The sequence below is a fragment of the Sarcophilus harrisii genome, chromosome 2 (assembly GCF_902635505.1).
Source record: "Sarcophilus harrisii chromosome 2, mSarHar1.11, whole genome shotgun sequence".
Lineage (NCBI taxonomy): Eukaryota > Metazoa > Chordata > Mammalia > Dasyuromorphia > Dasyuridae > Sarcophilus > Sarcophilus harrisii.
In genome coordinates this window covers 474,039,701-474,062,655 of record NC_045427.1, presented here as the reverse complement: position 1 = coordinate 474,062,655, position 22,955 = coordinate 474,039,701, and the positions used below count along the sequence as shown (strand labels likewise).

Sequence of the window (22,955 nt, the reverse complement as noted above, 5' to 3'; positions counted from 1 at the left end):
GGCAGAGAAGATTAAATGACTTACCTGGGGTCAGAAAACTACTAAGTATCTGATGCTAGATTTGAACATGTGTTTTCTTAAGTATAATAGGAACTAATGCTCTAGTCACTGAGAGATCTAGTTTCTTCTTAGATAAAGACATTTTGATATGGGATGGGCCACTAACAATATAGGGGAAGCAAGGGAGCTTTCACATAGGAAGTGATATCTAAGATGAGCCTTAATAAAGGGAAAGGATTTAAGGCACAAAGGTCAGAAGAGAAGGAGCAGTCTATTCAAAGCAAAAGCTGGCTGGCTGTTATTACTATTCTGCAATTTATAGCAAGAGAAAAATTTGGAAAGGTGGAAGGATCTTTAGATGTCAAGCCCTAAAATTTCTATTTTATTCTAGAAGCAATAGGCAAGCACTGAAAATTTTTAAGTAGGCTGGTCATTATGGTATAGGTTTTTACCTGTGGCACCACATCAACAAGGCTGGAAGATGGCTGCTTTTTTTTTTTTTTTTGGGGGGGGGGTGTAGCTCTGCTTTTTAAGGATTTATTTTCAGCAGTAAATTTTTGTACTCCCTTTTCCATTTGACCAATTGTGCTTTTTTCTTTCTTTTTTAAAATAGCTTTTTATTTTCAAAATATATGCAAATATAGTTGTCAGCATTCATCCTTGCAAAATTTTGTGTTCTAAATTTTTCTCCCACCCTTCTCCTTACCCCCTCCCCTAGACAGAAGTAATCCAATATATGTTAAACATGTGCAATTCTTCTATACATATTTCCACATTTATCATGCTCCACAAGAAAAACCAGATCAAAAAGGTAGAAAAATGAGAAAGAAAAACAAGCAAACATCAACAAAAAAAGGCGAAAATACTATGTTGTGATCCACATTCAGTCTCCATAGTCTTCTCTCTGGATGCAGATGATTCTCTCCATCACAAGTCTATCAAACTGATCTGAATCACCTTATTGTTGAAAAGACCCATGTCCATCAGAGTTGATCATCACATAATCTTCTTGTTGCTGTGTACCAGGGTTTTCTTGATTCTGATGTAATATGATTTTGTGGTCCCCTGATTGTAAGGGGGCTTCTGTTCTAATATGTCAGGAAATCCTAAATCTCTTGGTTTTGGAGTCTGCCTCAGAGACTTCCTATAATTCCCTATCCATTGATGATTGATAATCTTGTTAGTGGGAATGGAACTCCAGAGCCACTCTCTTCACTTCATTGCTGATTGATGATCTGGTCAGTGATAATCAAATTCTGGAGACCACCTCTCAATTCATTGATGACAGATAATCTGATTACTCTCTAGCCTTACCCTTGAGCCATAGAATTAGCATATTTATGGCAGAAGCTGTACAGAAGTCTCTTCTTGCTTTCTGTTCTAATTCTTCTGAATTTTCTTACAATTCAGTTCACTTTGTAATGGCGTTACTATTACTATTGCAATAAAACTTTGCCCCTTGAGTAGGAGATGGGTTCAAGCCTGCAAATTCTTTTGAGATACCTTACACCACCGCTCTGGGACCCCAAATTTTGGGGGTCCCCTATCCCAACCTCAACAGTTCTACTTACTTTACTTAAGATTGCTGTAGTTCTAAACTGCAGTACAGCTGAAGACCATTTAGTGCCTTTATCAATGTGGTGATCCCAAGGAAAGGAGAAGCTGCTGCCTAAAGAGGAGTTAACCTGCTCAACTTAGAATAATGAAGCAAGCCAAAGCTTCCAAGGGAATCAGCACTAGGTAGTTTGTGCTGCACTTCCAGTCTACCTTCTTAAAACTTTATCCTCTTGTGACCCCTTTTCACTTAGGACATTTTTATGTGACTTTTGGTATATAGGGATATAAAGTAGGAATACAAATCAAACATTTATTGATAATAAATCATAATTTCACAACTTCCACATTCAGTTATAAAACTCCATATAGAATCTTGAACCACAGTTTAAGAAGCTGAAAGGTAGAGAATCCCATTCTCAAAATCAAAATACTTAAGTGGAAATGAGTTTGACTGTGAATGAGAAGTAGGAAGGGAATAAACACTTAGATAACATTATTTGTATTTACATAGCAAGATGCTGAGCTAATGGCTTTTTACAAATATTTTCTTATTTGAGCTTCACAACAATCTTGCAAGGTAGGTAAATAGTACTATTATCTCCCAATTAACAGTTGAAAGAATTGAGGAAAATAGTTAAAATAATTCATACAACTCAGATCTTCCTTCCTTACTCCTTACCCAAAACTTTATGCACTTTGACATTAGCCATTGCTAGAAAACTATTTTGGCTTCTGGATAGAGGGAAGAAGGACTGCAGAAAGGAAGGATTCTGGTGGATATTTTAACAGCCTACTTGATGAAAGTGATAGAGGACATGATCTATAGCGATAGCTTTTGGGAAACATAATACAAAGGTCTAGAGAATTGTTTGACACATTGCCAACTCTTCTGAATCAGAGGCCTTGGCAGCTTTTTTAAGAGATACAGAAATCTAGGCCTTTTCCAAAAAAAAAAAAAAAAAAAGCTTAGATTTGAAAGCCCCTGCGCCTTTCAAAGGGATGAGAAAAAATTAGCTACTTTTTAAAGGAAACAGCTCAAGTATCTATTTCAAGTGGCAAAAATCAGAGATTCTGAACCCACTGCTTTGAACAGTTGGTAATATATTTGTAGAACTTTAACCCCAAACCTACTAGATTCTATTTTCCATAATTCTCAAGTATACTGAAAAAGGAAAAAAGGAGAACCTAAGGACTCCCTTTTTCACAATTATTCAACATGAGAGGGGTGTAGCTTGATGACCAAAGGCCCTTTCCAGTCCCAAATCATCGAAGTCTGTGAATTTTACCCACCCTTTCCCCTGTTTACTCCCACCCTTGTGATATAGCCATTCGAAGGAATAACAAACCAGGAATTTACGTTGTTCACTGAGTTTATTTTCATTTGAAAACACATGAGCACATTTTTATGGTAGACAATGCACACAGCTCATGCCTTTAGGAAAGGATGGTTATATTTACAAGAAGCCAGCAGCACTCTCAATGGCAGCAGCCGCCCTTGTCATTCCCTTTGCCGGCACACTCCTTGGAACACTTGGGGCACTCAGGAGGGCAGGAAGTACAGCAACCTAAGGATGCAGAGAAGGAAAAGAACCCTAAAAACCTATTTACACAGCCCAGTGTGAAAGCTGAGCGCAGGATCATTTGATAGTCAAAACAGTACTCTTTGTCCCTTCCTCCCTCCCTTTCTCCCCCTCTGCTCCCCCTCTTCTCCTCTCCTTTTGTCTTTCCCCCTCCTCTCCCTTCCCCCCTCTCTTTTCCCTTTCTCTCTCTCTTGGGAAGGATGCCAGGGGAAAGAAAAAGAAAAAGAGAGAAAATAGAGACACAAATACAGGGAGAATATCTTGGCTCTAAGTTCTGGTACTATGGAGTTATGCTATCTTTGAGAAAACATAACCTCTTTCTTCATCTATACAATGGGAGAAGGGCAAACTAGATGACCCTTTAATGTCAGTTCTAAATATGACCCTATGATCTTTTATAGGTCATAATAATTAAGATGCCTTCTAACATTCTAAACTTGACTGCAAGTTTTTACTGTGAGTATATGTAAAGTTGGTAAAGGCATCCTAACTTTTTCTTTTAGATTTAAAGAAAAAGCTTTCTTGGTTTCATTTGAGCCAGATCTGTTACCATGGCAGCACAGCAAACAAAGGAACCCAAGATCTGAAAGGAGCATAACTCTACAGAAGATTTGGCCAAATAGCAGCACACTCACATTGGGGAAAGGGGAGAAAGTTGTGGAACAGGAGCACAGAGGAAAGTGCATTTAAAGGATAAAAAGACTATGGGGAGCTGGAACTAATGAGGGGAAAGAGGTGAATAGGGAGTTTCCAAGGCAACTGGTAAAGGAGGGTCCCAACCTCCTGGGGGCTGACTGAGCTCTGCTTTATTATCACAGATTCCTTTAGTGAAACTGCCATGGACTCAGGTGGCAGAGCCATGGTGGTGGGTGATGGGACTTTCCCTGGGCCTCTAGCCTTACCTGTGCTGCTCATTGGGGACCAAGAGCAGTTGGGTTCAGTCTTCTATGAGTGGAGGAACAGAAGCTTGTAAAGGGCTTAGAGGATGATGCAGGGGCAGGGGGAAGGAAAAAGGGAAATTGAGCTGGTCCCAAACCATAAACTCTTCAGCTTGCCCCTACATTCTAGCTTACTTGGCACCCAATGTGACAGGGATTGCCTTGCCTCAGATCAAGATGGATCTTGACTGGATGATTTTCTGGGTTTGTTTTTGTTTTTTTGAAAGCAAGCAAGGTTAAGTGACTTAGACAAGGTCACACAGCTAACGTGTCTGGGACCGAATTTGAACTTGCATCCTCCTTACTCCAGGGTTGATGCTCTATTCACTACATCACCTCTGTCTCCAAGATGACTTATCAACCTCCCTCCCAGCCCAGGATCCAAGCTCCCTCTACCAAGTTAGGGGGAGGGGAGGAGGAAGGTCGGGAAGATTGTTTACCCACAGGCCCACAGTTACTCACCTCCTTTCTGGCAGGAACTGCATTTACACTCTTTGCATTTGCAATTCCCAGAACAGGTGCAAGGGCCTCCTAGGAACAGAAAAGAAAACAAAACAAAACAAAGATGTCAGTAGAAGGCAATGCCAGTTTCCTAGGACACAGTGACTGTCATGGAAAGAATGATAGCTCTCCGACCCGAGGGACCGGATTTTGCTACATATGAGCAGGAGTCATCACTCAGTCCATTCTTCCCTCTGAGATGAGGGGAATAGGCTCCATCATTTATTAGGCGCCTTACAAGTGCAAGGTCTATCGGAAGAACAATTCGCCATGTTTTTGACCGTAATTTAGAAGGCTCCCGGTCCTTCATCCCTCATCCATCCCCGCAAAAGAGTCTCCAGAAGGGAAGGAGGGAAGGAAACGCATCCCTTCCACAAATCACTGCCCAAAAGAAATGAGGGAGAGGGAACAGAATTCCGGGGCATGATGCATTCGGTAGGGGGGCTCTAGCTAACCCCTTGCGCCCGCATCCCTTTCCCTGCGGCAGCTTCCCGCGGCCCCCGCCCCGCCCCGCAGCACCCGAGGGCAGCCCCGCAGGGTGCATCGCCAGGAAGCCCCGGGAGCGGGGCTTTTCTGCGCTGCCTCCCTTCTCACCCGTAGGGCAGCTGCAGTTTTGGGAATCCATGGCTTGGAGCGTTCGGACTTGGTGCAGTGCAGACAGTAGCCACGGATGTCCAGCGGCTTCCTCTGAGCCTGGGGTTAGCGAGCGGCAGCAGGTAGCTGGTTTTATAACGGAGGGAGAGTGAGTGCAAACCCCGTCCCCGCCTTGTTCTCCCTTGCGCACGTCTCCGGGGGCCTCCCCTCCCCACTCTGTGAGCTCAGCGGCTCGGGCGCATTGCAGTGACACTTGTCTCACGCCTCCACACTTGCCTGCAGCCGCCGTGTGCAAATGCGTCTGGTTTCGGAGACTTGTACCCCTGCAGGCTTTGCTTCCCCCCAGCCCCCCTCTGTTTACAATGCTCAGAAGACCCCACAGTCTATCCCAGCCCTGTTAGGGTTCCCTTCTCCTCCTTCCCTCCAACCTTCCCTTTATCACTTAATTTCCCTGTGCCTCAGTTTCTCCATCTATAAAATGAAGGGATTGGATTTTTCTATCCTCTATCTCCCCCACTAACATCCTTATTTCTGTCATCCTCCTAGTCCCTTTAATTTGCAAACCTCTACTCCCCAGTCTCCCTCCCTCATCCAATCCACAGCCAAATCTTTTCTTTCCCATCCCCATAGCCTTTCTGAAATTTACCGATCGTGTGGCCCTAGGCAAGTCACTGTTTGCCTCAGTAATCTCATCTGTAAAATGGGGATTAATACCAATAATATAATACCTACTTCCCAGGTTTTTTATGAAGATTCAAATAACACAAATATAAAGTGTTTAGGAAAGTGCATGTCACAGAGGGAGCTCTCTATAAACAATAACTATTACTTTCTCTCTGTTAATATCTCTCCTATTGTCCCTTTCTCTTTACTCATACAGCCCAGACCACTTCTCTCTAACCTCTCCCTCAGATGTTTTTCAAACATTAAGTCTGATCTTTCAGATGAGCTCCACTGGCTCCTTATTACTTTCTGGATTAAATTTAAGATCCTCTATTGGGCATTTAAATCTTTTCACAGCTAGGCCCCTGCCTACCTTTCCAGTCGTTCTACAAATTGCACCTCTCCATGAAGTCTACAGTCCAAAGACCCTAGTGGCCATTCTTGGAAAACTCTTTCCATCTCTGTGCCTTTGCCAGAGCTGTACCAAATGCCTGGAACAGTCGGTTTCCTCAATCTGTCTTCATTTCCCTGCTTCCTTTTAAGTCTCAGCTCAAACCCTATCTTCTGCAGAAGACCTCTCCTAATTCTGTACAGCTGCTAATGGCTTCCACTTTTGAAATACTTTCTATTCTGTATATGTTTTATATGTACCTAGTTATTTGCATTCTGTTACTCCCATTAAAATTTAAATTCCTTAAGGCAGGGACTGTGTGTGTGTCTCTCTTATATCTCTAGCACCCTGGGCACAGAGGAAGTGATTAATATTTGCTGATTGACAAGATAGTATTTGGGGACTCTTCCAGCTCCAGATCTATGATCCTATGATCTGAGCATAGTATGACAAACAGAACGATGTAATTAGTGTGTAAGATAAAACCTAGAGTTGGAATGAACTTCACAGACCATCTATCAAATCTAACATCCTTATTTTCCAGATAACTGAATTGAGTCCTTGAGAAGTTATTTAACTTAACTTAAACAATTCAGTAAGGTTCAGAGGCAGGATTTGAATATAGGTCTTTTGATGCTTAAGCAAATGCTCTGACTCTGTGGTATAATATCAGCCAGTCAACTAGCACTTATTAGAAGTGCCTACTATATGCCAGGCGCTATGCTAAGGAATGGGTATATAAAGAAAGGTTGGAGAAAAAAACCTCAGTCCCTGTCCAGTATTTAGCAGGAGTATGTTGATTAAGCTTGCTTATTACGCATGCTTAATAAATGTCCTTGCTTTCAAGGAGCTCATAGTCTAATGGAGGAAACAACATGAAACAACTCTGTAAAAGTAAAATGAATATAGAATATATTAGAGGTAGTCTCAGAGGGAAGGCATTATGATTAGGAAGAACTTAATTTCCTTAACTAAAGAAAAGCTTCCTTGTAAGGGTTTAAACTATATCAAATTGTTTATTGTCTCAGAGAAAGGGAAGAAAAGTAGGGAGAGAATTTGGAATTCAAAAACATTTTAAATGAATATTAAAAATTGTTTTTACATGTAATTGGGGGGATTAAAATATTATTCAAGAAAAAGAAAAAAATTCTAGAGAAGCTGAGAGATGGACATGAAGAGGGACAGCCAGAAAACTTTGATTGGAGATGGAACTCATTGGAGAACAACCCATGATTCTTCCTCTCAAACCCTAGTTAAATTGACCTATTTGATTGTCCCAGTATACAATATTCCATCTCTTGTTCCCATCCTTTTGCACCCCCCTCTTCTTCACCATCTGCTTCTTGCAATTCCTAGCTCCCTTGAAAATCCAAAGTCCTTCCTGATTTTCCCCAGTTATTAATACTTCCCCCACCCACAGACTTACTTTGTAACTTTTAAAAATGTATTTAATCACAAAGATGGAATACCATGTACTGGGCCAATTTACCCAAGATGGAGGGTGTGAGAAGAGGAAATTATGTGTTATCATCATAGAAAGATAAACTGTGAGAGGCTTTAAATGCCATGGAAAACTGTTATTCTATAAATAAGATAAATTATTATTAATAAACAATGATTTGGGAAAATCCAAAATTCTCCCCTTTTTCTAAAGTCCTAATTTTAAAAGTTCAGTGTCTTGAAGGACATTGATTATTGATTATGAGATTGGATTTATTGTTCAGAAGCCAACCAAGTGTGGTAGCCGTTGTGTTCAGCTCAGGCTTGGGTAAGGTATTTGTTTTTTCAATAGATGGCCCAAGGCTGGGGTTATCTGATTATAGAGATAGGCTTTTTGTGCTAGAGTTATATGATGTCATTCTTGGCCTTCATCATCTCATTGTTAACCAATCAGATTGCCACTCTTCTTCCAAAAGAACATATAAACCTCAGGCCACCTGCCCACTATGATAGTCTTTGGTCTAAGACAGAGATGGCCAAATCACCATCCTTTTATTAATAAACATATAGTCTTATTACTAAAATTATTAAATTTTGTCTCTTTTTAATTGCCACAGAGGAAATAAACTTTCAAGTTTCTTGGACAGAGTAACATAATCAGGCATGGGCTTTAAGAATATTAAGCAGCTATATGGAAGATAGATTGTCAAAAGGAGAGACTGTCAAAAGGAGAATACCAGGTGTTGTCTTTCCATTTATGCAGATGACATTTTTATTGGTATCTTGTTTTTACACTGCTTAAATTTCCTCCATATGCCTTTTCTCCTTCCCAGTGAGTCATCCCATATAACAAAGAATTTTTCATGAGAAAAAGTTAGCAAAAATGAGAATTTTAAAAAATCTGAAAATCTGTATGTTATTTTACACTTATGGACATTCTGCCTCTGCAAAGAGATGTCATATCTCTTCTTTGGGGTCATGCTTGTTCTTTGTAATTTTGCAATATTCATTTTGATTCTTTTGTGGTTGTTCTTTCCATTTATATTCCTCTAGTTGTTGTATATATTATTTTCCTACCTCTGCTTACTTCACTTTTCATCAGTGCAATATAAGTGCAGGCTTCTCTGAACTCATTGTTTTTCTAATCACACAGTAATTAATACTCAGTTGCAATTATGTGCCACATTTTTTTTTAGTTATTCCTCAATTAATCTGCATCTACAAAGTTTCTAGTTATTTGTTACAACAAAAAAAAAATCCTGCTGTAATTATTTGGTGTTCTTATCAGTAAGATTTCTTTGAATTTATGCTTAACAGAATTTCTGAACTTTATTTTCATATTTCTGCATTGCTTTCCAATATGGTTATATTAATTCATAGCTCCACCAACATTGAATTAGGGTGATCTTTCTACAAAATTTTTAACTTTGAATATTCCCATGTTTTGTCTCCTAGATGGCATTTTATTATTTTCCCACTACAGTTGGGGTTGCCAGGCTTGTATTACAAAATCATATAATGTGCCTCCATTAGTCTTAGGTAACTACCTTCAGATTTATTTCAGAGCTACATGGATGACAAATGCATGCGGAATATATACAGATTGGAAAGAACATAAGGCAACCCTGGAAATGAACTCTGTAATGCTTTCTAGAAATACCCAATTTACAATCCAACATCACTTTACCTTGTTTGCCTCAGTTTCTCATCTATAGAATGAGCCATAGAAGAAAATGACAAATCATTCCAGTGTCTTTGCCAAGAAAAGCTCAAATGGGGTCAAGAAGAGTTGAAAACTATTGAAAAGAAAGGCCTGGAGAGACTTACACGAACTGATGCTGAGTGAAATGAGCAGGACCAGGAGATCATTATATACTTCAACAACAATACTATATGATGACCAGTTCTGATGGACCAGGCCATCCTCAGCAACAAGATCAACCAAATCATTTCTAATGGAGCAGTAATGAACTGAACTAGCTATGCCCAGAAAAAGAACTCTGGGAGATGACTAAAAACCATTACATTGAATTCCCAATCCCTATATTTATGCACACCTGCATTTTTGATTTCCTTCACAAGCTAATTGTACAATATTTCAGAGTCTGATTCTTTTTGTACAGCAAAATAACGTTTTGGTCATGTATACTTATTGTGTATCTAATTTATATTTTAATATATTTAACATCTACTGGTCATTGCCATCTAGGGGGGGGGGTGGGGGGGTAAGAGGTGAAAAATTGGAACAAGAGGTTTGGCAATTGTTAATGCTGTAAAGTTACCCATGCATATATCCTGTAAATAAAAGGCTATTAAGTAAAAAAAAAAAAATATATATATGTAATAGTTACCAGAACAATAAAAAAAAAGAAAACTATTGAAAAAATGTCTGAACAGCAGTCCAAATTTAGTTGAAAGGTCCTTTCTCTGCTACTCCAAGCCTCTGGTACTTCTTTCATGGTGTATTTAAAAATCACTGCTTATGAGCCCCTCCCTTGACACTTTTTAAAAAACTAAACCAAACCAGATGACAAATGTAAAGCAAAAACATTTGACAAAATAGTAACAATGAAATTAAATTGGATATTGAATATTCTCAGCTCCCATTTCCCATTGCAATTCATCTTACACAAAGATATCTCTCAGGGAGCTTTAGCATCACTCCTGATTAACTCCTAAGTCTCTCCAAAATGATAAGAGGGAGATGCAGCAATGGCTAAAAGCAGATGCTAGAAAACCTCATTATAAGCTATTAAGTGCTTTTAGCTACAATGTGATGAGGAGTACCCAGTGGCTGGTTCCCCACACTTAATTGTAGATGGCTGCTTTGCACATCTGGTCTGGTTGCTTTTCTCCCTGGCTTCTGGATGCAACCGTTTCTATGGCTTCCTGTGTCTATTTATTGCCTTGTGTTCTAGTCACACGCCTACTTGACATCTGTACTATGATGCTCTTATAAGGGCTCCCCATGCCAATGCCTTTAACATTTTCTCCTGCTGGAGATCCCCATCCCTCAGTCCCTGGGCAGAGGTGCTCTCAGAGGAAGAAAGCCCTGGGTTCTAGAGGCCCTTGATATCTAGCTTCTCAGCGACCTTGGCTACTCCCTAAGATTAAGAGCTGCTGAGTAGGTGCCAACTCAAATTAGCAGAGGAAGTCTCTCACTGGGAGCTCCCTAATCTGATGAAATCACAGGTCTGTTAAAATTAACAAATTAAAAAAGGACCTTATATCTTGCTAAACTGCCACATACAATGAATGCTTCTGTTCTCCAGCTCTTTCCTTTGGGTAGTTCAAGTCCTGGGGGACAAGAACATCCAGATAGATGTATTGTCCTAGAGCACAGATTTAAAAGATGGTGGGGAGAGGGGAGATGAAAACAATCTTTGCTACAGTATTTTTGGTATTTTTTTATTAATTAAAGCTTTTTATTTACAAAGCATATGCATTGGTAATTTTTCCAACATTGATCTTTTGTTCCAAATTTTCCTTCCTTCCCCTCATCCCCTTCCCTGGATGGCAGGTAGCCCAATACATGTTAAATATGTTGAAATACATGTTAGATTCAATATATGTATACATATTTATACAGTTATCTTGTTGCACAAGAAAAATCAGGTCAAGAAGGAAGAAAAAGAAAAACTGAGAAATAAAACAATGCAAGCAACTAACAACAGAGAGAGTGAGAATGCTATGTTGTGTTCCACACTCAGTTCCCATGGTTTTCTCTCTGGGTGTAGATGGGTCTCTTCATCATTGCACAAGTGGAACTGGTTTGAATCATCTCAATGTTGAGGAGAACCACGTCCGTCAGAATTGGTCATTGTATAGTTTTGTTGTTGCTGTGTATAATGATCTCCTGGTTCTGCTCATTTCACTCAGCAGCAGTTCATGTAAGTCTTTCTAAGCCTTTCTGAAATCATCCTGCTGCTCGTTTCTTACAGAACAATAATATTCCATAACATTCAGATACCATAATTTATTCAGCCATTCTCCAAATGATGGGCATCCACTCAATTTCTAGTTCCTTGCCATTACAAAAAGGGCTGCCACAAATATCTTTGCATATGTTGGTGGTCTTCCCTTTTTAAGGATTGGTTTTTTTTTTTTCATATAGATGCAGTATTTCAATGGATGGAAAGCAGTATCTCCATACTACTCAGAGAAGGTTATGTGAATTAATCATAATGACTTGCTCACAAGGTTCACGAGGTTTGGGAGGGGGAGTAAAAAAGGAGGGGGAAAAGTGAGCAAAAAGATCAACTCAGAACTACCATGTTTGGAATTATTTCCTTTTTCTCAGTCTTCAAGTTTCTCTGTTTCCTTTAAATCCCAGCTAAACCCCCATCATCTACATGAAGCCTTTCCAAACCTTCTTACCTATAGTGCTTTCCCTCTCTTACTATTTAATATGCAAATAGCTTGTTTATACATATTTGCTTGTGTTCACTAGATTGTGAGCTCCTGGAGGGTAAGGATTATTTATTGCCTCTAAAGCCTAATACAATGCTTGGTATATAGCAGGTGCTTAATATTTTTTGACAATCTATATTTGGTAAGCAAAGTTGAATATACACCACAGGAAAGACTGGACTAAGGGCTAGCACAGCAAGAAGCCCCATTTTAAACTGTGGGTCTTTCATGACCCTTATCACTTTCTCTATAGTCTCAATTTTGACCAGGTAGCAGATTTCATGCCTGACTCACTTCCATTCTTGGCAAGTCAACCATTTTCATAAACATTGATGATTCTGGTCACTTAGTGTCTCTTGGCCCTATTTCCAAGATAGTGTTCTCTAGTTCTAAAGAATACAGTCAAGTTATTGCTTGGATGTCCAGCACAGATAATATCTGATACAGAGCTGTAATATATAGTAAAATTCTAAAGGACCCTTCAGAAGAAGTACACTGGGGTTCATAGTAATGATGGCCTATATTATATCTTAGTCACTTGCTAAGTGGAATAGGTTAACCAAGAGATTAAAACATTTCTCGAATTACTATATTACATACCCACAATGAAACATGACCTAGAACTTGCTGGGCAGAATTTATCCAGAACAGGATCATATATAGAGTTAATATTAAAGGTGATATCCCGTCTATGTATATAAGAACATAGTCTATGGCTTTCTTTGGGTTGCATCCCAAAGGCAGAACAGTTGTCTGTCCTGGGGGCACAGCCCCTGCTGATATCTAAATTAGGAAGGGCTAATACAGAGAAAGAAAATTATAAACCAATTTCCCTAATGAATATTGATGCAAAAATCTTAAAGTAGAACCAAGAAAATGTTGTTCACAGCACCAACAAGGTTATTGCTAATAAGATAATTGATAATCAACTGTGATGGATTTGGCTCTTTTCAACAATGAGGTGATTCAAGCCAATTCCAATAATCTTGTGATGGAGTCATCTGCACCCAGAGGGAGAACTATGGAGACTCAATGTGAATCTCACCATAGTATTTTCACCTTTGTTGCTGTTGTTTACTTGTTTTTTTTCTTTCTCATTTTTTTCTCCCCATTTGATCTGATTTTTCTTGAGCAGAATGATAAATGTGTTAGAAGCATTGCTCATGGGTAACCTATATTAGATTGCTTGATGTCTAGGGGAGTGGGAAGAGGGGAAGGGAGGAAGAAAAATTTAGAACAGAAGGTTTTGCAAGGGTGAATGTTGAAAACTATCTTTGCATGTATTGAAAATAAAAAGCTATTATAAAAAAAATCAGACTAGCTCTCAAACAGGGCCATATGCTCAAACACATTTAAAAATATATATAATTTGCAAAAAAGATTCCCCCCTAAAAATAAAAATAAAAAGAATCATAAGACACACTGGAGAGGACCTTCACCCAAGAATATCTCTTCAACTGACCTGTTATACATTCCGAGGAAAGAGTTGTAGACTAGGAATCAGGAAATCTGCATTCAGGTTCTTATTTTATTATTAACTTGCAGTATGCTAACTAATATTTCCCCTTTCTGGATTTCCCCTTTTCTCCACCTCTGTAAAATGAAAGCCTTAGATTAGATGGTGTCTAAAGTTGTTTTTAGTTCTAAAATTTTATCTTTGATAATTGAAATGCTTTTATTAAAAAATCTTCCCCTTGGGATATGATACTGATGTTTGCATCTGCTTTCTACTTTCTCTTTTTAGGGTCATAGAATCTTAGAATCTCAGAGTTGGCAGAGAATCTCAAATCTCAGAGGCCACTGAGACCAATCCATGAGTGCCATCTTCCTCTATATCATCCTAGAAAATGGGTAATCCAAGTTTCACAAAGACTTGCAACGAGAGGGAAGTTCCTTCTTTTCTGAAGCAACCATTCCACTTTTAGGTATAGCTCTAATTAAGATGTCTTCCCCAATTTGCTTTTTTGCAAATATTCTCGTTTTCTTCTTAGTTCTAGTCTCATTCATGTTCCTTCTGATAGCTTTTTTCAAATATATCAAGATATCTGTCTTGGTCTACTCTCCCCTTCACCCCATTTTTTTTCCTAGGCTGATCCTCATATGGTCTGAATTCAAGATTCTTCCCTACCCTAGCTGCCCTCTTCTGGACATTCACAAACTTGTTAGTATCCTCCCTAAAAGTGCGCACCCAGAATACTCCAGAAGTGGTCTGATTAGTTTAGAGGACAATAGGAAGACCATCTTTATAATCCTGGTCATCATGCAACCTAAAAACTTATTAGTTTTCTTGGTTTCTTATCACAATATTAGCTAATAATAATATAGCTAATATGGTAGCTAAAATAAAACATAACATTCCTTGCCCTTTGGGACCAAGCTAAATCATTTTAATCTCAAATTCAAGGCTAAGTATTAAACTCTTCAGGCTTCTATTTTCAGAAGACAGGATTGCTAACATCTCAGTGTAGAATCTCAGCTTTGGAGGACTTCAGAGGTCATCCAGTCCAGCTCACACCTGAGCAGGAATCCTCTCCCTGACATTCCATGGAAGAATTCATCCAGTACATCTAGTTTGTCTGCTTCTCAGAGCCTTCTGCCCACTGATCCTTAAGATCTGTACTTTGGGGACAAGTAGAACATGTCTAATCCAAGCCCTCTTCTATGTAATGGTCTTTCATTGAGTTTTGGAAAATTCCTCCAGGGCCAATGGCTAATGAGAAGAATGCCAGAAATGGGAATCACTCCATGGGGAGTGAGAGTGGGAAAGGGGGAAAAAGTGGAAGGAGACGCTGAAGACAAATTATGCACTTAGCAGGAATTTAAGAAACATTCCACTCTTTTACCAAGCATGGCCCTGTGAATACTGATTCATTCGTTTATTCATTCATTCAATACATATTTATTGAGTGGCTACATTAATAGAGATACGGTGTTCAGAACAAGGAAGGCATTTGTTTTTTACCTGGGTCAGATCAGATCTAAATTACTGTGCTCACTTCTGGGCATCATATTTTGGGAAGGATGTGAGAAACCTGGAGCTCATCCAAAGGAAGAGGATGAGGGAGAAGAGGACCTGGAAACCATACCATATGAGAAATACTTAAATAAACTGAACCATTTAGCCTGGAGAACAAAAGATTTATTGAGGTGAAGGGAGAAATAGGGAGGGAAATGACAACTATTTTCAAGTATTTGAGTAACCTGGTGAGAAAAACTCTGTGAGTGTTTTCATGCCACCAGGACTAACACACAGAAGAGAGATTAGATTTGTTTTACTTCAGCATGATAAATATGGAAATATTTTTAGAAGAATTGCATGTGTTTAACCTATATTGGATTGCTTGTTGTCTTGGGGAGAAAGGAGGAGGTGAGAGAGGGAGAAAATTTTGAAAAACAAAATTTTGCAAAAGTGAATGCTGAAAGCTATCTTTACATGTATTTGAAAAAATAAAATACTATTTAAAAAAAAAAAAGATTTGTTTTGCTTGACTACCAGAGGATAGAATCAGGAGAAAATGAATAGTGCTTTTAGAAGGGCAGATTTAAATTATTATAAGAAAAAACTAACTCACTTGGAGAGCTACCTCCAAATTAAATAGGCTGCTTTAGACAGTGGTTAAGTTCCTTTCCACCACTGCTACCCCTTGCTGGAGGTCATCACAAAGAAATCTGATTATCATCTATCTAGGATGCTGTAGCACTTATTCCTGTTCAAATTTGAGTCAGACAAGCTGACTTTTTGGGTCCCTTCCAGTTCTGAGATTCTGTGATGTGCTTAAGGCTCCATCCTGTTGGTATCAGAGGCAGAAGTGAATAAGATCCAGATCTTCATTTCAAGATCTAACAATGAAGCTATAAATGACTATGTTTCAGTTGTTTTTCAGTCAGTTTTTCTTGGCAAAAATACTGGAGTGGTTTGCCATTTTCCTAATTAACTTGCCCAGGGTCAGACAGATTAGTCTTCCTGACTCCAGGCTATCCACTGCATCACCTAGCTGACTATAATGTAATACAACAGATACTCTAAAAGTAATGCAATGTAATGGGAAGGTTCAGAAAACAGAAAGAGCATTTTCAGTTGAAGGAGTTAGAGATGGCTTCCTGGATCACATAGATATCAATCTTTTATTTTTATCTTTTGGGATGAATGAGATAATCAAGTTATTTCCCACTGAAGCAATGGAAGCAGATATTCATGAAGTAGCAAATCTCAAGGAAATTTGTATCTGAACGTATTCAAAGAGTAATAGAAAGCAAGACATCAAGGACAAGTATGAGGTAGCATTGTTATGCCACAGTTCCCTTTTGATGTCCTGACCTAGTTTCCCCATTGTCCTATTTAGTTACTCTGCCTCAGCTTATAACCTTTCCCTCTTAATGTTTGATGAGACAAAGGTCTACCTCAGTTGCTCTGCCCCAAAACCCCAGGTTATAATCATTCCCTCTTAAAAGGTATAAAGTTTCTTTATTTAAAGGCCCACAAAACAAAGTTTTGTTTTTACTATAGTCCGGCCCTCCAACAGTCTGAAGGACAGTGAACTGGCCCCCTATTTAAAAAGTTTGAGGACCCCTGCATTAGACTATCAGTAACCTCTCCAGTACCTCCCCCCATTAAGTTATCCCCATCCAGGAACCTCCCCCATTATGTCATTGTTCTTGTTATCCTATAAAAAAGCTTACTCTCTGATACTTAGTGCTGGATTCTTTGAGATGATAGTCTCGTCCAGCCCTGGGACCAAGATCCATTTGGTCCCAGTATATCTCTCCATTTAATAAACTATTAAATTGGTCTTTAACCTCTGTCTTGCTCAGTTTCTCAGGCATTACAGCATGTGAGGTAAACATCTATCCCTCAATCAGTCAACAAGCATTTATTTTCAACCTACTATATGCCAGGCAATGTGCTAGGTGCTTGGGATATAATATAAAAGGGAGGCGGTCTATGATTCCAAAGAACTAGGATTTGTAGTTGGTTATTTCACAAGAATTTTTGCTACAAATTGATAATCTGTTCTCAATAGGTTCATCAGAGAGACAAATCAGAGAAATACTTTATGTGCCTTTGCTTTATGCTGCTCCCCAGATTTGGGGGTAAGAGTAAGGACAAGAGGAAGGTGATGTGAGTAACTGCCTACAAGGCAACATGAGGGATTTGGGAAGCTAAGAAAGAAATCTTTCCAACTTTTTTTTTATAAATACATATTTTAAAGATTCTGCAATATTCCATTCTCCATGACCTTTAGGGCTTTCTTTTGAAATAAGTTAAATTGCCAAGCATTACAGTGAGTATGAAAGCTCAGATACAGACATAAAAGAGGTAGAAATTTTCAAGGTTTGTCTCTTAAATTCATTCGTTAATTATTCTTTCATCAGATTAAGAACTTTTATTGAGTAAATCCAAATATCTTAATCAATTAAAGTCAATTATCTTAGGCCTTCCTCAATCTAATATGCAGAGTTTTCTAAGGCAGGGATTTTCAATCTAAAAAGGATTACTTCCAGGGAAAGAGAGTTTTTAGTGAGAGATTATTCAAGGTCATAAGAAAATCTGAAAAGGACTCCAAATAATCAAAGAGTTTGAGGACTGCATCAGGTTTAATTAGCCTCAGAGACACTCTTTACTTCTCTCTTCTTAGTTCCTTCCATTAACCTATCAGACAAAAATGTAATAGTGGTAGTTGTCAAAACAGACACAGTAAACATGAGGTAAAGTCAGTAATCCAAATAAAACTGATTCTCTCTGTACTAGAAAAACAATCTCTTGCTAGCAACTATGACCTCAACTTGGAGTGGTGAAAATATATGCATAGAAGACCAGAATTCTTGTATTATCTCCACAACAAACTTGTTGGTTTCTTTTGACAATCCATTTTTTTTTAACCTCATTTTCCTTATTTGTAAATTAATGGTGTTCACAACATTATGAGAGGTAGCATGGCACAATGGAGTGAGAAAACTGGCCTTGAGTTCAAGGCCCACATCTGAAATATGCATTTGTGATCCCCAGGAAATCACTTAACTTCTCAATGTTCAAACCAAGTCTAAGTGATTTCAATAAGACCATACATTACAAAGAATTGGTTGAGGGAGTCTCTTTGTGTGGAAATTCCCCAACTGAGGCAGCTGAGTAGCTAAAAATATATAGAGTACTGGTCCTGAAGTCAGGAAAACCTGAGATAAAATCTGGCCTTAGATCTTCCTCTTCGTATAAGTTCAAATCCAGCCTCAGACACCTCCTAGCTATGTGACCCTTAGCAAATCACTTAATCCCATTCACTCAATTTCTTCAACTGTCAAATGGGGAGAATAAAAGTACTTACCTCAATGGGTTATTGTGAAAATCAAATGAGATGATATTTTTTAAGTATTCAGCATAGTGCTTCTTACAGAGTAAGCACTGTATAAATTCTTATTCCCTTCTCTTCTCTCTATATCAGTGAAATCACAAATCCAATCCCTGGTCCTATCAGATTATGATTCTGAGATGGAAGGGACAAAATCCAAGTCCCCTAATTTTATAGCTGAGGAAATTGAAGGTCAGTTAAGTGACTTATCCAAGTTACACAATAAATGCTAAAACTAGCATGTAAATCCTGATCTTTTGATTTTAAATCCAGCATTCCTTCTATCATATCATGGACTAGACTAGATTAGTAAAGGCCAGAAATAGCAGAGCATTTATTATACTAATCCAGTCTCTTGGATTATAAACTCCACTAGGTGTTTTTCCTGCTTCACCATACTGAATTTAGCATGCAGACCAAACATTTGAAGAAATATGGAAATATTTTCTTCTTTAATCCATGCCAAAGGCTTTGTCTCTACCAGAGCAGCTAAAGACAAATATAATTTCTTGGAATAACAGAGAGCTTCTAGAACAAGTTTCAACCATGACAGTCTTGAAGATAGTGATCCACATGGTGACTTTATCTTTAAACTAAAGATAGTGCTTAAACTAAAGATAGCGTAAAGATAGGTACCCTGGATCATCCTTAAGACCATAACTAGGTTAGGACTCCAAAGATTGTGTGACACAGTGCTGAAATTTATAGACTACAAACACTTAACATAATTATTCAGCACCTTAGAAAGTAATTTTCCTACCCATTCAACTGAATTTGCCTTAATTACATCCTATAATACATTTTATTTAAGAATTACAAAACTAAGTTGAGGACATATTTAATGTTATTTTCCCCCAGTGTCAAAATTGTTAGTTCTCGTTTTCTCTTTACCCTCATCCAGATCTTTCTCCCCAAGGGGGTATATTACTTGGGTGAAAGGGATTTGTCATATAACTGAGCACATTTGTAGTCATCTCAGGAAATAAAAGATTAACCTGGACCAATTCCCAAGCTGGACCGATTCCCGACCTGGACAGAGTAGCAATTCAATTTTACATACCATCAAAACAAAGTCTCCATAGATGCTGCTGCTTTGGAATGTGGATTCTAATCTATGAACCTGAGTATTCTGAGGATCGCTATTTCTTGGTTCTGGAGTTCTAAGCTCTGATGTTCTAAGTTCTAATGCCTTGAGAACCAATGTTTGATTGCTTTTATTTTGTAGTTGTTGTCAGGCCTCCAACTAAATCCACTGATGATCATCACAATGCTTCAGTCATAAAGCTGTACCCCACCCTTCTCCTCACCACTTGCAAATGCGCAAATTATTAAATGAAACCAGACAGGGACTCATTTTGCTTTCTTACCTTTGTCTTACCTGCTAAGACATTACCAAGGGTCCATGTAGGGAATAAAACTATTCAAACTTCTATGACTGTGTATTTGGTACCAGAAAAAGAATTGAGAATTGGAAAAGGGGCATGATGAAATGGTTGTCTGAATATAGTGCAGGTATTTGGGAGCCAGAGGAGCTGGATTTGAATTTTGATTCTGACACATAAAAACTGAATAACTTATTTTTCCGTACTTCAGTTTCCTCCTCTATAAAATGGGGATATTTTCCTATAAAATGGGTATATTTGTAGCGTCCCAGTGAAGCTCAAAATGAGATATGGTATGTAAAATGCTTTGTAAGCAATTAAAGGATGTGCAGATATGTTGCAGTATTATCTTGCTCTTTGACCATCCAGAGAAATGTCACATCCTAGCTGCCTCCAGGCAGGGTTGGTGGGTAAGCAGCTCTCAGCCCTTTTCTGGGCCTGGAGCTCCCTCTACAGCCAGTGAGAGGGAAGTCTCTGGAACTTCACGGGCTCCATCCTGAGGGTCTTGCCTAGCTAGTCTCTCACCAGACAGACAGCGCAGCTGGTCTTGAACAGCACCCTGATGACCAGGAGATAAGCCACATCCGTCTCCTAAGGTACAATTAGGTTTGCGGCAACAACCATGGAAACAGGAGACAGAGTCAGAGGACCTTGTGCTTTCCACCTTGTGACTACGGACACTTCATTAAACTTCTCTGGACCTTGGCTTTTGCATCTATTCAGTGAGGAAGTTCTTCTGAGGTTCCCCCTCGCCCAGTCTCTGATGTTGACTTGAAAGGAGCTTGGAAGGATTTGAGGGATTGAAAGAGAGAGAAGTGAGGGGGCAACACTGCAGGCTGATGGACAGCCAGCAGCAGGACACAGCGAAGAGATGGAACGTCCTGGGTGAGAAGCAGCAAGGAGGGCATTTGGAGGAGGGTCCTGAAGAACAGGCTGCCCTCTGGTTAGTCCTGCTGGCCCAGGCAGCCTTCTGAGCAGGGCAGTGATGGGACAGCACTGTCACAAGCTTGGTAGGGATACCTACCCCAGCTGACTTTTGGTGGCCTGTGGCTCCAATGACTTATACCTGGAAGGACCCCTGAGTCTCTGGAGTCCTGGATTAGTGACTTATAAAAGCTTCCCTTTTAACAAGCCATATTGGGGAGGCTCTGACAACAAATGCAGAATGGAGAGGACATTTATGGAGATTTCACCACCTCAAACATGCTCCTGAGGTTCCTTCGGAATTATGGGACTTGTAGACTTTGCTCTTCCAGGAGATAAGGTGTGAACCTTTGTGTCTCAGGAAAAGACTTTTCACTACAACCCACCTGAGACACTGTGCTAGGTCCTTCTAGAGTGTGATTAGTTATTAGCTCTTGTTTAGTAACTCTTCCACAGCCAATAATAACAATAATAAAAACAGATGAAAACTCCAAGGCCCAGTAAAGTTAATGAGTTACCCATGATCACACAATGGAAAACAACAGAGAATGTTTTGAACCCCAGTCATGTGCTTGTTCCACTTCTTCTCTTTCCATCATTGTTGCCATGGTCTGCCCCAAACCTGACTTGGATAGCACTTTGAAGTTTTCAAAATCCCATGTTATCTCATTTGATTCTTACAAATCTGTGCAGAAGATGCTAGGAAAACAGGCTGAGAGAGATTAGGTGGCTTGTTCAGGGTCATGAAATTAGTAAGTGTCTAGGATAGGATGTGGAATTCAAGTCTTCCTGCAGCTAAGTTCGGTATCATACCTGTTTTACCACCTGGCTGCCAAGATAAAAATACAAATGATAAAAATATGACAAAAATATAATTAAAAGTTAGATAAAAGTTTGACTTAGAGGAAGAAATATGTCTATAATTTCATAGAAGAAAATCCTGTGATGAAAACACAAAAATGTATTTTCAAATCAGTTTGCTGGGGTAGGGGGAAGTGGGAGTGAGAGTGGGGGAGAAGAGCCATGCTACTAAAATTTATATGTGCTACTTAAATAAAGGTTTTAGAAAATATATATTTTAAAATAAGGTCTATGATTCTGTGAAACAAAATTATGATAGTAAAATGTGAAAATATCCGGAAGTTTTGTTTGAGCTTTGAACAAAAGATGGGCTTTCTAGTCTATAACAAATGAGAACAGTTGCCCAATCTGTCTGCAGTCAGCCTCACTCTCCATTGTCGTACTGGCCCCTTGAGGCTTCTCAAATGCACTGCTCCTTTGTAGTCCACTGATAGAGACAAAATATGGAAATGATTTCTTCAGTTGTTTCAACTGTGACCCCATCTGGGGTTTTCTTGGCAAAGATACTGGAATAATTTGCCATTCCCTTCTACAGATGAAGGAACTGAGGCAAAAAGAATCAAGTGACTTGCCTGGAGTCAGTCATACAGCAATTAAGTGTCTGAGGCCAGATTTGAACTCTGGAAGATGAGTTTTCCTGACTCTAGGTCTGGCACTGCACCTAATAGCCTTACAGTAGTGATGGGGGGGACTTTGCTAAAACTTTCTCTGTCACAAGCAGAACAACTAATAATTTTCATATTTGTTTATTGATAATTTAATCCTTCACAAAATAAAAGAAGCAATAAGGGAGACTGATTCTAGAGTCCTCAAACTACAGCCCGCGGGCCAGATGTAGCAGCTGACATGTTTATCCCCCTCACCCAGGGCTATGAAGTTTCTTTATTTAAAGGCCCACAAAACAGAGTTTTTGTTTTTACTATAGTCCAGCCCTCCAACAGTCTAAGGGACAGTGAACTGGCCCCCTATTTTAAAAGTTTGAGGACCCTTGGATAGACTCTACCATTTTGTTATTGTTTAGTCGTTTTAAGTCATGTCAGACTCTGTGACTCTATTTAAGGTTTTCTTGGCAAAGCTAAAGGAGTGTTTTGTTATTCCTTTTTTTTAAAAAAAATTTATTCGGCTCATTTAATAAATGAGGAAACTAAACCTACAGGAAAGTAGGAGAGGAAAGAGATAAAAGGAATGGTGATAGAAAGGAGGGCAAATTAGGGGAGGGGTTAGTCAAAAGCAAAACACTTTTAAAAGGGGACATGGTGAAAAGAGAGAGAATAGAATAAATAGGGGAGAATAAAGTTAGCAAAAGTAATTGTAAGAAAAGAAAATTGAAACAATTTTCCCTGATAAGGGCCTCATCTCCCAAACTGAGT

General features: G+C 39.0%; 1 non-coding gene across 4 annotated transcripts; it reads right to left on the bottom strand.

Annotated features, from left to right (window-relative positions):
- Positions 1 to 2,909: 2,909 nt before the first annotated feature.
- LOC100919905 lies at positions 2,910 to 19,646 on the bottom strand. 4 transcript variants are annotated; one of them, XR_004232293.1, is made up of 5 exons: positions 19,479 to 19,627; positions 13,537 to 13,667; positions 5,171 to 5,296; positions 4,538 to 4,606; positions 2,910 to 3,122 (listed from the first exon to the last, which is right to left on the bottom strand). It is a non-coding gene; the product is annotated as an uncharacterized LOC100919905 (transcript). The 4 variants fall into 4 exon arrangements; XR_004232292.1 differs by lacking the exon at positions 13,537 to 13,667 and having other exon boundaries at positions 19,479 to 19,646; XR_004232294.1 differs by lacking the exons at positions 13,537 to 13,667; positions 19,479 to 19,627 and adding an exon at positions 6,207 to 6,221.
- Positions 19,647 to 22,955: the final 3,309 nt, after the last annotated feature.